Source organism: Manacus candei, unplaced genomic scaffold (assembly GCF_025592945.1).
Source record: "Manacus candei isolate 608988 ecotype Guabito, Panama unplaced genomic scaffold, ASM2559294v1 h1tg000124l, whole genome shotgun sequence".
NCBI lineage: Eukaryota > Metazoa > Chordata > Aves > Passeriformes > Pipridae > Manacus > Manacus candei.
In genome coordinates, this window is record NW_026138172.1 from 2056057 (window position 1) to 2073245 (window position 17189).

The following is a 17189-nucleotide window of genomic DNA, read 5'->3' on the forward strand; positions in this document are numbered from 1 at the left end:
TCCCAAGATGTTCCTGGGGCACTAAACGGAGTTACAGGATAAGGAGATGGAAGTGACAGATAATTAGGAAATGTGAGGAGCAGAAGGTGAGGGAAAAAACAGTTGGTTGTTCACAATAACACTCCTGCAAAAATGCTTCCTAGACAGAAAACAGAAATCTAAATATTCTCATGTGAACTCTGTCATGCGCATCTGCATCTCAAATTTATACCACTCATGCCAGTACCTTTTCTTTGCACCTCTATTCCTACTCCACAGCACATTTCTTATGAACTTGTCAGGATACTAACACATAAAAATGCTATGATCTGTTACAGTAGTAAGTCAGTTCTTCAGTCCTGATTCACCAACCCAACCCCCAAACAAATTACACAATCAAAATCCTAGGAAATTCTGAAAGAAAAAGGAAGAGATGTCAGAGCCTGAAAAATTATTATGTGGTGGGGAGAAGCGGCTGTATCTTGAAACAATTCAGTATTTTGTTGTTTGGGGTTTTTTTCTGGTAGTGCAGAATTTTCTTCAAAGAAACCACAGTGCTTGAGATATTGCAGTCCTGCAAACACAGCTGCAAACTACAACCCAGGAAACACAGATCTAGTTCTCACTTCTGATTCATTACATCACTTTCTGCCTGTTGACCCCCCATTTTTGTCTGCCAGCGATATTTGTTATAATAACAATCAATATTTTATTATAAGCTTGTTGAAGCACAAATTATCTCTTGCAGAATAAGCACAATGAAGACATTAAATCCAAGTATAGCAGGGAGTTATTTTTCCATAAACACATGGTGTCTGTCAGAAAACACAGCTCATCTAATGTTTATTCTCTACTTACATGAAAATAATAGATTGGTTGTCTCGTTCCTCCAACAATGAATTATCATTGTAAACTCGCTATTTGCAGAGTAATTAAAGGGATTCTATCCAGACGATCCCAAACAAACCAACAAAAATGTGGATGTCACTTGCTCCAGTATGAAAGCCATTATGTTACTCATGAAGAGCTTCCACCCAAACTGATTCTCCAGAAGTGTATAAAATTCACACAAAAATGCTCACTATGCCATTCAGATGAGAGCATCCACACCAGGTGTGTGGCAATATCAGCAACACCAGAACAACACAGACATACTTCCAGTTCATTCAAAGTGGAAATCAACCAATGGGATGTTAAACACCTTGCCTGGTCAAACAGCAGGTTATTGGCAGAGACACCAAACCAGAACAGAAAATTCTACAACCCTCACTTTGTGCTTAATCCTCTCAGTTCCACTGGCCCAGGAACTACAAATTGTATGCAAGGCAATTACTTGTATGGTTTTCACTTTTTAATCAGCCATAATAGGGGCATTTTGGTCTCTTTCAAGATAAAGCTTGAAATCAAGGACAATCTGTCTTGCTATTGTTTGTCTGTCAAGGATATAATTTTTGGAAGACAAATGCCATGGACTATTTTGACAGTGCAAATTACTGCAGGATCCATGTAAAGAATGAAAATCAATTTCTCATTCCCCAAGGGTGTCTCCACACATGGGCATATTAAATTAAAAGGCTTGAAGCAAAAGGTCCCTTTTACTTCATCTGGGTACAACTCTTATTACTTGAAAGAGAGATTTTGAAATACCTCACGCTTACATGCAGTTATGCATGGGGGTTGCAGACACAACTTTAATTGGTCCCCAGGACCTTGCTTTGAAGTGATGACTCACAAAGAATATTTTGTCAAGCCAACTGTGCCATAAAAATATTAAGTGTGGCTTAAAACAGTAAAGGTTTTATTATCCTGTTAACTTCCTGTCATGAAGCATTGCATTAAATTGTACTTTTAAGGGATTAATGACCTATTTGCTTCATTCCTTGCTGCATTTGTGGTTATAAAAGCTATTAAAAGCTATGTTATCAACAACAGTGCTAATGAAGATATTGGAAAAACAGTCAAGCACAAATATATTCTAATTCATAGTATTAATCCAATTGCCTTTCCCTAGGAGAGTTTTTTAGCGTTCCCTGGTGACCTTGCAGCATTGTCGCCATTTTGTGGGCACAGTCAGGAAAATTAAATGTTTGAGAAAGAAACACAGGGAAGAAAAATCTGAACCTATGTTACATAAGTCTGAAGTCCTCTCACTTTGGAAGGACAATACAGAAGCGTGAAAAATGGCCACATCAACACAGACAACAAATATCACAGTGTGTTGTTGCCACAGCTGAAAACAAATCCAAAACTATGAGAAACAGTCACGATTTTTGGGTTTGTTATTTTGAACAGACACGCTACAAGACTGAAAATTAATCCAATTTATTCTGTAAGAGACAGGTCTGTAAAATAAGCTTTGTAAAACAATGACGAATTCTTAAAGTTTTTGTTTATAAATAGAACCGAGTAGATTGATTTCTTTGCTTTTTTGGCAAATAGCTTATCCACGGAACTATGTGGTTCTGGGCAGCGGAAACCATTAATGAAGTTGTTCTGAATTTCACAATCACTTTTGACAAAAAAAAATATTAAAATGTAGGAAAGTCGAAATGTTTTGCCCTGGTGCTAACTGAAACATTTCAAAGTTATATTTTTCACTTTTAAAAGAAAGCAGAATTTGATAAAGAGAAGTTAAAAGTAAAACATTTCAGGCACACCTAAAACAGGGTCACATTTTCAGTATTACAACTAAACGAAGCCCCCACTATTTGTGTAGCTTAAGGCTTCTACTTTTTTTTAGGTATCAAATTATCAACCATTTGATAATTGAAAAACAGTAACAGACTGCTTCAAACTCATATACTGATGGCTGTCTCAGTGGATCTTACACCGAGTTGCCACCACTCACAGTAATAAGGACACCAGGAAACTAGTATGTACACTTGTAAATCAACACACTGATGAGACACCACTGAAAACCCTGCTATGTTCAACACTAACAGAGGCTGCACAGCAGAGGAAACGAGGGTTAAGGGCAAAATCAAGTAAAGTAGAGACCAAACAAACCCCCAAAGTCCTGTCTTTTCATGCACAGGGATGTAGGAGGATAGGTCTCCCAGTCATGGACACCCTCAGTATGTGATGACCTCAACACCCTCAAGGGTTTTACTGGGAGAGGGGCTGTCACAAACAGGGGCTCCAAGGCTCAGTGATTTTCTCAACCCCACACAGCTACTCACAGAGAGAACCTACACGAGAACCCAGCTCAGCCAATTCCCAGCCTGGTCCCTCATCAATGGATCTATTATCTACACAATGCAGTTTTTAACATCTTATATGAAAGACCCATACATATTAAGACGCATGGCACTCAATTTATTTACCTCAGAAAGGTGAAGAGATTCAAAAATTCTGACTAGTGAGTAATTTGTGCCAAAGTAAGGAAATAAATGTGAGTTTTTCTTCCTTCTAGGTTATCTTGTTATTTTTACTGACTGCATGCAGTTACTGATGGAAGAAAATTTGAATGTGACTCTGCAAACCATTGCAAAACATTTGAAGACGCCGCTCTCACCAGCTGAACTCTGGAAAGAGCCACCTCTAACACAAAGTACAGATTTAGTAGGTCATTGCTTATGCATTTCAAATTCGGTGAGTTCTTTCTTTACCTCACTATTTCATTGTAACAACGTGGGAATTGCAGAGAAACTGATGATGAGCTGTCATTTGTGTCTGTGTTGAGAAAGCAAGCGGGGCCAGTGGGCGGTGTCACTGTTCCCCCTTGAAAGCAGGAGTACACGAGCACCCACGGCAGGAACCCTCTCCCTTTCAGGACCCCAAAAGCTGTGAGAAGCAGAGGTTTCTCTGTCTCCACTTTTGCTGTATCATCCTCACACAGAACCCTGCTATCCCAACATGAGTAAAAGCTGACCTAGAAGGCACGATGGCAGCAATGAAAGCCTCTGCTCCTCTGCTAAGATTTCTTCTGTTCTTCACTCTTTCCTTTTGGGAGGCTTCCGTAAGAGCTAATAACTTCCATCCTAAGTGGCACTCCTCTCTCACAACTTGCAAATGTTGGTACACCCCCAACAATCCTGTTATTTTAACAGACTGGCTTCTCCAGACATAAGTTCTAGTAGCCAAATTCATCGCAGCAAACCAGGAAAGGCTTGTGAGCTTTTGGCTTTATGAAGGTGTTTGACTTCACTCCACAAGCAATGGGTGTAGGCTGGTTAAGAATGCTTGCACAGGCTCAAAACTTTGCTTACTATTCCATTGGCACCAAAAAAAATGAGTGAGGAGCGTTTTCAAAACTATTTCCAAGGTTAACATTTCCACGGTGGTGCAATTCATTGTCAGGTGTGTGTGTGGCTTAAGGATGGGTTGATATCTGAGTGGTATTAAAAGCATAGATATGTCAACTGAACTCTGGTTACTTGCTTTTTGTACTTCCTTGTTATTTCTCTGATTCTTCCTCTCTTTTAATCACTTCTTTATTCCCCTCCCTCTCTCTCTTTTCATTTTTAGGTTTTTTTTTTTCTCTGATAACCTGGGTAATCAAAGACCACTGCTAATCTATCTCTCCTTCCTTTCTGGACAGTTGTCATGCCATCTCACTGCCTATTTCAGAGCACAGAAGAACCCTACAGCTTATTCAGACCAAGAATTTAAGGATATTCCAGTTGTCCATCATGTAGTTGTATCCTTGGGAAGCACTGACTGCCAGAGAGGAGCAGCCTGCAGCAGGCAGGACAGTGCACTGCCCACTGAACACATAGATACCATACCCTTTTCCAAAGCCTGGAAGTAGACCCTCCATTAAGTGATACCAACTGTCATTGATGCAAATGTTGATACAGGTTGACAGCAATTTGCCAAAAATTTTGGCTCTGCATAATCTAAGTTGACTGTACCCAACTCTGAAAACTATTGGAAACCGAAATCTGTATATACTGAAGAAAGGTTTTTGTCTCAAATTTCTAGGGATTTTTAAATAAAAGTCATTTTTAAAAAAATTTTATATGCTGTATCCCTAAATATCCCAAATTACTATGAACTTCTAAAGCTTTCAGTCAAGACAGAGATGGAGAGAAAGGTAAAAAATACATGCCCACAGCCACACACACACTTTGGGAAAAGCATATATAGCATAAGCCATAGCACTGAAAAATCCATACCAGATCAGCTCATCTAGTGTCAGCAAAATTAAAGCACAACAAGATTTATTATTAAAAGCACTCAGGGAGCAAATGCTTGTATCTGATATTATATTTCTCAATTACTCCCTATATATTTGATATTCATATCAATGAAATAATTCTACATACAGGAGGGAATAGAAGTAAATATAGAAAAATATAATGTCAGCTGTTGATTCTGACTGACAGCTGTGAAGTAAGACCACATATGGTTGTTAAAGTTTAAAAGGATTTTAAAATTAGAATTAGTGTTTCTGAGCCTAGAGCTGAAAAACCCTGACATTTGCAGTGCTGGGAGCAGGCTGTGAGAGGGATTTCTATCCTGGTTTCCCACCCAGAAGAATATATTTACTGTTCAAACATTTTGAGGCAGGCACCCATGGAAATCAATGGGAACTCTGCCACTGGTTTTAAGGGGAGCAAAATCTGTCCCTATGTGTAAATATACAGCAATATTTTTTTTCCTCTGACTGTTAAAAACCACCATCACAACTGGATGGAACCCGGCTTTAAACACTCAGACATGGGGCCTCTTTACCGCAGGAGTCTCCAGTGATGTCCATCCTTAACACCACACCAGCTGCCAGCTGAAGGCTCTGAAATGCTGATTTTAATCAAAATCTTTCCTTTCAAATCTAGCTTACAGTTTACTCACAGCGCAAAAGTGCTTCTCAGCACTGGAATTTTCAGGATGCGATGCTGAGCCAAATACTGCAGGCACAGCTTGCTCGTAAGACAGCAATCTTGTGGCCCACCTTGGAGGCTGTAATAGGGCTACTGTACTCAGCCTCCCACCCTTGGTGAAGCCCACTAATAACATCTGTTTTATAGCATTCACTCCTGCAACCTGCTAGTTCCTTGGCTCTCCTGCTGTCATAGAGAGGATGTGCTTTACTATGCTGCAGGTCTGGTGGAAAGTTGTCAGACTTCAAGCCAAATGTAAAAGCAGCCAGTGCTGAATAAATGACTTGAAACACTTTCTCCAGGGACCCCTTCCAGGTCCCAGATAGGCAGATTTGGCCAGTGTTTGTAGACAGTCTTGCTCAGAGGCAAATTAAAAATCAAAATACAGACACCGTTTGAAAAACATCGAAAGCTAGACTCAAACATCCACCGTGTATTAAGACATTCTTATATAAAAATAACCACAAGGTTGCAAATTCATACTTTTCTACTTGGTGAGACCAACTGCAACCAGGAATAAACCTGGAAATGTGTGGGGCAGACTGTGGTACTGCCTTCAGAGAAAGCATAAAACTGGAGGTGGAAAACTGGAGTGAGAAAAACAGGGCACTGTGAACTGGGCAATTGAATCGAGCAGTGGGTGGCACACGGGGTAGGCATACAGGACCCTCACCTGCACCAGTGCTGCCCATGGGAGCTGCCCCACTCAAGCCAGTGGGAGCAAAGCAGGACACTCACTGAGCTTTAACTAAGTCCATGGTGTCCTCAATACCTGACTCACAACTCAAACTCATCTCACTCCTCACCCATTGCACTGGCTCTGCTGAAGCCCCCACTGCAGTTTAGGAATCTGGATACCAGCCCTCGGTACCACGATGGCAGCAACCCATCCTGCTTCTGCCGTGTGTGGGAGAGAAATGGGAAGGGAAGGTTTGCCAGCAGACTGGCAGGATCCTGAGACATGGGCCAGGGAGCAGAGGCAAGGTAGGGCTTTTCCACCCAGTCCAAACCAGTAGGGCAAAGATCTCCAATTGCCTTGTGGTTATCATAATATCAAAGAATGGCTTGGGTTGGAAGGGAAGATCCTCTAGCTCCAACCCCCTGCCATGGGCAGGGACACCTTGCACTTGGTTGCTCCAAGCCCCATCCAACCTGGCCTTGAACACTTCCAGGGATGGGGTAGCCACAGCTTCTCTGGGCAACCTGTTCTAGGGCCTCAACACCTTCACAGTAAAGAATTTCTTCCTTATATCTAATCTAAATCTCCTCTCAGTTTAAAGTCATTCCCCCTTGTCCTCTCACTACCTGCCCTTCCATAAAGTCCCTCTCAGCTTTCTTGCAGGCTCCCTTTAGGTACTCAATGGAAATCCATTAGCAAATGCCCGCTCTCTTATTTCATTATCAGGGGTTTTTTTGTACCCCCTGAGCATTAAGAAAGCCTGCACTCCAGCTGCTAGCCCTGGCTGCATGAATGACACACAACTGAGGGTCCAGAGTATCACAGAATGAGTATAAAAGAAAAGAGGAAAGGTGAAATACTTCAAGCAGTTTTGCTGCTGGACTTAATCTCAGAGAGCTACAAACTCAGACTAGCTGGTCACCTTTCCAGTCAGCAGCTCCTTCACATGCCCCTTTTACTTGGCAGCCTCTTTTTAAGATTCTCTGGCCGGGTTTATAGCTTGGCTGTGTGAGTGATTTATCAGCACAATGCAGGGCAGTGAGCTGTGGTGCAGAGGCAGGAGCTCCCAGCGAGGGCCACAAGTCAGGCTTGCCACCAAAACCTTGATACTGTCAGACCACATGCATGATTTTGGCAGCAATCCTGGCTTCTGCAGAGCATACCACTGAGCACCCAGTCATGGCCCACCACGACACCCGTTCTTGTGCTGGCAGCCCAGCACCTTCCAAACCCAAACTGACCCAGGACCCGTGAGAACAGTGGCAGTCAGGGATGACTTCGAAGCAACCCTGCAATCCTGACAGCAGAAACATGTTTATAGCCACCCCTTCCCACGACACAGAAAGAGTAAGCTCAGCATATACCTCCATGAAGCTCCTTTTACATCCTTCTGCTCTCTTTCTCTACAGCAGGATCACATATCACAAATCATCTCTCTTCTCACAAACCCAGTTGTCATTGCAAATCTTCAGAGATGCAAGAATTGATAATTCTGCCTCTTCGTGTCCCTGCTCTTGCTATACAGGACAGCCAGAGTCATTGTGAAAGCTACAGGGCTCCCACAAGTGCCACTTATGACACTATCACTGTCTTGAGGCTGACTGTGGTTTGGGCATGGCTTGGTCAGCAGCTCATCATTGCAAATCTACGACACAATTGAAACACAACATCCTGTCAGTCAGTGCTGGCTGACTGGGAATACCTTTCATTTTGTATTCACTGTTTTCCATTGTTTTCATCCGCTCATCAATCTTTTTTGGTGTGTGCTATTGTCCCAATGATTCAGAAGCATCAAAACAGAGAGAAGCCCACACTTCAGTGAAAATTAAGTCTATATCTAAACCACTTTAGAAGGTTAAAAATCCTATATCAGTTATTGCAGGATATACTGTTTGTACAGTTATTGTAAATGTTCTTGTATTATTTGGATTTGGGAATGATTTAAAATGTGTTTTAAAAATTACAGTGAGGGAAAAAAATTAATTCCACAAGCAGAAAGGAGGAGATCAAAATATGGGGCACATTTCCAAAACTGATATTTAACATAATCTTCAGCCAACTCAAATCCCCCTTGTGAGACAATATTTGCCTGCTTTAAGATGTTTGCTTATACACCAAAAGTTTAATTCTGCCAAACAATATCACAGCTTCACTACAATGTAGTGGTGGCAGGAGATGTTCACAGTAACTTCTTCCAATTATCATCTTCCTGAGGAAACTGTGAAAACATGAGTTAGGAGGCAAAAGGAAGAAATAACCTGGAATTAACCCATTCTCCAGCTATTTAGGCACCACAGAGTAGTGGTGTAGGCAAGCCCTTTGAGCTATTTAAGAATCCAAATTTCAACCTTGAAAAAATAACATCATTTTGTTTATATTCATTAGGCACTGATAGTGCTCTTCATACTGTATCAAGTGGGTTCGTGTGGGGGTGAGCTAAGAGCAAACTTCTGTAACTGTCAGGGAAGGAAATGCAAAGAAATAATCACTTTCAAAGTTGAAGCAATATTGAAAGTGTAGATCCTTTTCCTGTGCTGCCTCAGTTAACTAGACATCAAATAATTAAAGTGGTGGGATTTTTATCTTTTTTGAAAGTTTTTCTAAATGAAAAAAAAATAAAACAAAGCTTCTCATGCCCTTTAATGCATAAAAGAGCCAGAGAGCCCTGGAAGATTGCAAGGAAAATTTCCTAATATGCTCACTTGCAGACAAATTGCTTTAAAAGGCTACACAGAAAAGTCTGTCTTCAAGAAACTGATAGGGGCTCGTGTCAGCTCTGGGATACCTTTAATATTGAAAAGAGCTGCCAATGTTTATTATTTCACATGCAATTTGTTGTCATAAACAGTTCAAAAGAAAGTGATTAGCTTCACATTAAAGAGGCTCTGCCAGCAAGAGAACAGAGAGCGTCAGAGATGCCAGAGCCTGGGGCTTTGCTCTTGCCTGTTGGGAATGCTTTCAAATCATACAGCATCAGACAGAAGCAGCGCTGGAGGCCAAAGCAGAATAAACTGAAAAGTTAAACAGAGTGTGACCATGGGTATGTGTGTTATTATTGTGTCTTACTGGAGTGCTGTTACTGCAAGCCTATAATGGCATCATGATAAAACTGCAGGCAAACCCACCGTATTTTTGTAAGGAATCTCCAGTCTCTGGAATATTTTGACTAGAAGAGGAAAGCCAAGTCCATCTCCCAACTTCCACGGTTAGAACTGACCTTCACTGAATTTCCTTTGAAGGTTGTACAGTCCAGCAATAAATATGTTTTGTGCAATTCGTGTATCCTGAGTTGAGGAAAATCAGAGTCCTAGATTTACATATATGAGATGAAATGGAAGCAAAGGACAGGGAGAACAGACATAAAGTCAAACCCAGGAAACCTCACAATGCTGCTAAAATAAATGTCAAAAATGCCAGAAACGTATTGCCCTGAAAACATGGGATTTGAGAGTCCAGATCATACATTGTTCAGCCACTCTGGCCCTTCCAATCCCACTGGTGTGTTTTAGTGCAGTCAGCTCTCTCCTTAAGCAGGGAATTATTACTGTTACTGAAAAGCCTAAGAAAAGAGATTTCCATCATGATCGAGGGCTGCATAAAGGTACAATTATAATAAGCCTCCACTCATTGAAGCTTTTCAGTTCATACAAATAATCTTTTTTACAGAGTCAAACCCATGTATTTATTCTAGATAGCAGATGTACTGCTATTGCAAAAGCAGGTTGTGCACTTGGTATAGCACTTAGTGTAGCAACACCTTCTTCCCCCAGTCGTGGGGAAGTCTACATCTGTGTTGGAATAGGATAGATAGCTACTTAAATATTTACTAAAGGAAATATATGATAAATGTTTATAGAATGCATGGTATGCTTCTCAGAAGCACTAAAACTGTGGAATAAGTGCATTGGTTTTATCCTAGGTGTATGAGTTTACTTTTGGAAATGTTCTTAAACGACGCAAAGGATGACATTTTTATAGCATATAACAAATGGGAGTTTGTGTCAAAACCACATTTGGGATTGTAAATTTGTCTGGGACAGAGTATGTAGATTGCTAAGAAGTCAATAAATGCCTCTTACCTAGGGTGTAGACCCATATAAGACTTGAGAATGTATAAGTTTTTACATTTCAAATGCTAAGATAATTTTAACTCTGTGTTCTGATATGCTGGGAGTGTTAAATTTGTAATTAGGCACTCATAATCTCTCAGGTGAGTGGGATAATCTGGAAACAAATCTCTTTTAGATTAAACTTCCCTTAGAGTTGAAGGAAAAGCTTTGCAGAGATAACAGTGGAAGAAAGATTTTTGGACCAGGGGCCTGGATGAACGTGTACACAGACTCATTTGCACATGTACACAGGGTAAAAGCAATGGAACCACCATGTCTCCACAGATTCTCACCAGATGGTCAGGTGAAGGTATCACAGACTGACACAAAAGTACCAGACAGAGCTGGTTCAAACACACTCAAAAAAGGGAGCTTTCACTCCTGACTTCACTGGGCTGTTCCCATTGAGGCACATTAAATCCCATCTGAGCCTGCTGAGTAACATTTCTTCCTAACAAAAACCTCTGAATGCTACACAACCCATTTGACCCCCAAACAGATTAAACTATCAACCACCTGGAATAAGTCCACTGTGAAACACTTACAGGGTTACAGGAAAGGAAATACATCTTTGCCTCCCCTATCCAGCCACCTCTTACTGCTTTAAAAATCCACTCCGTGGTGCAGAGCAGTAGTTTCAGCCTGAAACTTCTGTTTCCCCACTGGCTTTTTATTCCTATAGCTCACTTGCAAATCATGGAGACCTGGGAAGTGTTTTTTCTGAGGTCACCAGAAAAGTACTCTGCCATATCCTACTACCCTGCCAGGTCTTTGTAGCAAACTATCAACTAAATAATTTTCACAGTTGTTGGCTGTTCTGGGATTCCATCAGTGTCACAACATAACATCAAAACTGGTATTTGTTCTGCAGATTTGACTCACAAATTAATACATTATTCCTTCCAGTGGAAAGGCAGTTTTAAGTGAATATTGTAAAAGGCTCAATAAAGAACTTTGGGTCCTAAATATTCCCTAACAGCTACTGCTGTCAGAAAATAATGGACAGATAGACGTGCAAGGCTGCTCCCTTTTCCCAAAATCATCTACAACAAGGGATTTCCTGGTCACAGGAAACACATGAGATGAGAGAGGAAATGGAAGGCTGCAAAAAGAGGAAACATCTCTCAGCATTGGATAAAACAAACTCTGGCTTAAAGGAAGTAAAGAAGTTACACGGGTGATAGACAAGACACCTGCACAAAAGCTGTGTGCATCCCAAACCAAGGCTCTGATTATCCCTTTGTTGTACAAATAAAAGTACTTTATTTCCACGTAGTTCTGTTTCTCTGTCTCTTCCTTTGAACATGCACTTCCTCACTGCTGCTTTGCTTCATGCGTAAGCAAACCAACACTGAGTGGTTCTCCTGCGTCACACAGTTCCTGTTTGCTGATCACTGTTCAGCAGCTTTTAATGGACTGCACAAATAAAATATATCTTGCAATCTCTTATCTGGAATACATTGCACAAAAACTGTGGAGATTTGAACTGGAAGAACTGCACTTCCACACTGGAAGTGAGGCAAGTGCCTCACTATTTCTGTCCAGATAACATAGCTTGAGGGAAGCCAACCCAAATTAATCTGTTCCATTGAGCAAACAGTGCTTTCAAAGTTGCAAAGCGTTCAAAAGAGGAAGATATAAAAAGCTGCTTAGTAAAATTTACAGAAATGGCTCAGAGTGATTGACTATAACTTTCAGATGCTCAAAAATTGGAAACATTTCAGAGAGCACCTAAGCACTGAACTTTCGAAACATCAAAGTCCATTTTGAAGTGCCCGAAATTTAATGCCCCAATGCTTAAGGCACTGCAGGCCATGCTGAAAAACCTTTGTCCCTTTTTCCTGTGTCTGTGTCTGCTGAGTTGCCACTGCTGTACATATCTGTGAACAGTGAAATTACAGTGTACTCTGTACCTTAATTCACTTTTTCATTGCACCAGAACATTTTCCTGGCCATTGCCTTCATTCACTTTTAAAGTAAAAGTGCATTTTAATCCTGATAAAAAGACTGGTAGATTTTGGTATTAATATATATGGTCCATGCTTGCTACAGAGAGTGGAATTCAAATCCCAAATGTTCTGCCTCTGAAGAAAATCTTGAACTTCTGTTAAGACCTCCCACAGAAACCAGGAAAGAATTAATGGGCTGCTGAGTTCCTAATATGTCCCACCCTGTGGCACCTGAAGGAAGTAGGTGTTAGACTGGCAGGGAAGAGCTTGACAGGTTGAGTATCCAGCTATTTATGGTGACTAACTGAGCCTGAAGCCAAGGGAGACTGTTCCCAAGTAAAGCCTACCTCTGGCAAAGAAGGCCTGGCAGAAAATAAGTGATTTTTCTGGCTGCCAGTGACTTAGGGTCTCTGATACCAAGTGGGATGGAAGTATTTGCTTTTGTTTTTACATTTTTGACTTCTATTGACCACTGGAGGGGTGAGGAGTCTGCTGAGTTCTGGGCCCAGAAGGGGTGAACGAGTTTATGTTCCTGTGTGTTTACTTTGGACTTCAGGGGCCACAGAGAGAGTGGAACTTTTTATGCAGTGCAGCTGGCAGAAGAAAATCTCTGATTTGAGGGTGTTTGGATCAACAAAAATTCAGAAGGAAACAATTTCAGAATTACTATTAAATTATGTTGCTTGGAAAGGGGATGTTGTAGGGGTATTATGGCCACGCTGATCAACTATCCCTCCTCTGTCAGACTTTATAACTAGTCTTGAACAGCTGGCCCAACCCACTCTCACCAACTGCCCTAATGAAAACTCTGTGCCAGCAAAGCCCATGCCCGATTCCCCACAGATAGGGACAATGATTCCAGGTTGGATGGACAGAGAGACACTCCTGTTTCATGAGCTGTTTTACTCAGAGGACACAGCACGAACAATGTTCATTTGAATATTTTAGTAGCTGAAAGAGATTTAAAAACAGGGAAATAATACATAGTACCTGCAAGCTTGAACACCCTGATTGGGGTGTGTTGTATGTAGAAATGTGGGTGAAAATATTTCATTTTCTGTAAAAAAACCCAGTTTGTTTATCCCTTTTAAAACCTGACAAAATGTGGGGGTTTTGCTTAAGCAAATAATGAAAAACTAGTTACCCACGCAAACTGAAGAGAGAAGGGACTAGGCTAACTGAGAGACTTGCCAAGGCATAGGAGATTTGGGTTTAAGTCTATCCTCTTCCTTAAGGATTTCAAATCACTTCTTGGGACACACCCTTATCTCTCCTATAAAGGTGTATCCCTGAGGTGGTTTGCTTTCAAAAAGTTCCTGGAGCTGTTACATGGAATATCAGCCAAAGTTCCAATCCTTGTACAAACAAATCTTTTGTATTTGAATATTTTGACAGTGTAAAACAGGAATGATGCCTGTCTGTTCCACATGACCATACTCAGGCCATTTTGTTGGCTGTGGCATTATTTTAGAACGTGAATGAAGGATTCAAATGTCAAATACAAGATTATTTGGGGGTTTTTTGAGGGGATATTGTGTAAGCAAACCAATAAAAATCTCCCAGGACTGCGATCTAAAGTGAAATATTTCAACTTCACACACCACATTTCTTGTTACAAGGAAATGTAGCAAGTACTTCGATGTGCAGAGTCATGAAGTATCAACAATTGTTTTCTCAGCGACTCCCCAGCAACATAATTGCAGAGATGTTCACCTTCTCCCCAAATATCCTTACGAAAACATCATTCTCCTGACTATTTTAAAGCCAGTATATTTGAAAGACTTGTGTTAAGAGAGATGGACAACTTCACATTGAAATTCAAACCCCACAGATGGGGCATATCAGAGATCACACAGCAACAAGGTCTTCCAAGTCTATGCCTCTTCTTTCATCAGCCAGTTGACATCCCTTTGGATTCTTTCAGAATTATCTAATTCCCTGAAATATGTGCCTAATTCAAAGCTGGTTCTCTTTATTAACATTAAAAAGCTTTGGATCATGCCCCTAAAAAAACCCGAAAGTTTTTCTACAAGGCTATTGTGCATTTTCTATCAGGTACACAATGGGGCTTCTGTGGCTTCTCCTCTTGCCTCACCTATCATTAGACATACGTTACCAGATAACATGTCATTAAAGAGTCATAAATGTCAGTCAGAAACTCATCCAGAAAAGCTGCAGGAAGGTTCCTTGCTCTGCCAAGTAGCAGTTCTGATAAGGGATCACCTGCCCAAGCAGTGCATTCCTACACCTCACCACCAACATTCTCTTCCAAACACACAGATGCCTCGCCACAAATTACTGCAGCTGAAAGGGTTTGGGTTGCAGTGGAAGAGATGAGAAGAGGGGAAAAGGAGCTGTTATTTTAAAACCATTTCAAACCTCTTCTGCTTGCTTCTGCATTTGAAAATAACTTATGCCTGGAGGTCAGATAATCGCTCTAACCCGAAGCATCTGTTTCCTGACTTTATCTCCACCCCTATCACCCAAAATCATGTTTTTAAGGGCTTCAGAGCAGTTATCATCAATCAATAATTTACAGCTGCAAAATACATGTTCTCAAATGACACAGCTCTGGTCTTCACAGTAAACCAAGGCCCTACCTGTAAAAGGGCAAAATTTCCCTTACAACCAATTAAAAAGGCATACAGTGTGATACCAGATATATAGGATAGCCCTAGCAGGAAAAGTAAACTGTATTAACAATATCCAAAGATGAAAACAGAGCCCTTGTAACATCACCTTCCAAATCTCTGTTCACTTACAAGTGAGTGTAAGTGAAACAAAACTTAACCTCGGTGAGTGGTGTAAATCTTGGAATTAGTAAAAATTAAAATTAGTAAATCTGTAAATTAGTCTAAGTTCCAAAGGAAACTAAGTAATGCCACTTTTTATATTTCAAACCTTGCATAGCTGAAGTCATGTCCTTGAAGAGCTACAGATAAGACTTCCCTACCCTTACACTGCGTAAATCCCTTATATTGTCAATACTAAGTACAAGAAAGTACTCAAAACTCTACAAAACAATTTTTCCAAGCATGACTAATAAAAGCAAACCAGAAAGTTTATAGACTAAGTAATTTTGAAGATGTAAGAATTTAAAATTAGGAAAATTCTTGGAAAGAGGATTTTAGGTTTTTCTAACTAGAGGAAGTGAATGGAGGGAAAAAAATATATCTCCTTGGAAAACATCTGAGGAAAAAATAGCACTCAGAAGACATGGATGGCTCTGTGTACCCTCGAATAACTTCATCTCTAAGGGGAGGAACGGGAAGATCAAACCTACATAGCAGTACATTTTAATTTTGAATTGTAACAGTCCCAGGAATTCCCTACAGTAGGAGTCTTCATCACTTGACTTACACTTGTTCATGGGAATGTTGAACAAGGAGGGTTGGGTATAACTCCAAAAGAGACAGGCAGCTTCCAGCATGGATGAGGTTGACATTTGCATCAGAAACCTGCAGTGACTGACAGTATCTCACACGTCAAAGTTGAATTACTGTACTGCACAACCAGTGCATTAAAGGATTGCCCTGGGAAAGGAATTTGGGATTTTTAGTACAACATAAGCTATTGTGTGATCAGTTTAGCCTCATCCAAAAGTGCTACCAGTTTGGGGTGCTCATGGATGATAATCCAATGATCAGGGCAAACGAGGGGCATCATTAGGGCAGCATTTTGGCAGAAAAATGGCAGCACTAAGTCTGGGTAAAATCTTCACAGGCAAAAGACTCAAATACTTTAATTTCTAAAAATTATTTTAAAAGGGTGTCTTATCGCAAGACACACCCTTTAATACATCTGGAAAATATCAGAGAGTGGAAAAGGAACATTAGAGCAAATAATCATAAATTTCAACTGAAAAATGGTGTGAGGGAGGCAGGATTCAGAGAGTTTTTATTCACTGCTCAATCCTAAAGAATAGTATAAGTAACAACAAACAGGAAATATCTTTGCTCAGGTGCTGAATGTCCTATTGAAGCATATATGAGTTGAAGGTGTGCAGCACATCATAAAACTGGATCCTCTAAAAATGGACCCTGTCTAATCTGTCACTAGAAAAAGACAGTAATTGTAAGGATTCCTATTCATTTATGAGACAGTTTCTATTTCAGAAACAAAACATGTTTCACTCTTCTAATTGCCATAAAGAAACTGAAACTTACTTTAGAAAATGCTGATATTCATGGGACATAACAGCGTATGTTTATTTTCCTAAAATAATAATTTTAGGAAAATATAGCATTTTTTTGGGGGATAGCAATTTTGAATTTGTGAATGCATTAGTTCAAAAAATCCAGACACCTCTTCCAAACTCTACTTTCCTTCTGAGGAAAACACCCCCAGAGGTTATGCTGAGTTTGATTAAGTTAATTAGCTAGAAAACATACTCTGAAAACGGCAGATGTCAATGTTGTAGGGAAAGACGTTTAGACTTTCTGTGTCTTGGAGATCAGTTCTGGTTCCTAAGCCTTACCGTGGGGATGGGGAGCCACCCTTTGGTCATTACTGTAAGTGCAAAATCAATGTAACACCACAGATGCTGTCCATTTCTGCACTTTGAGGAGGGTTCTCCGTAAGCATCTATACATTCATTCATCTTCCTGACAGATACTCCAAGGATTGCCTCTGTTAACACCATTTACAGAAT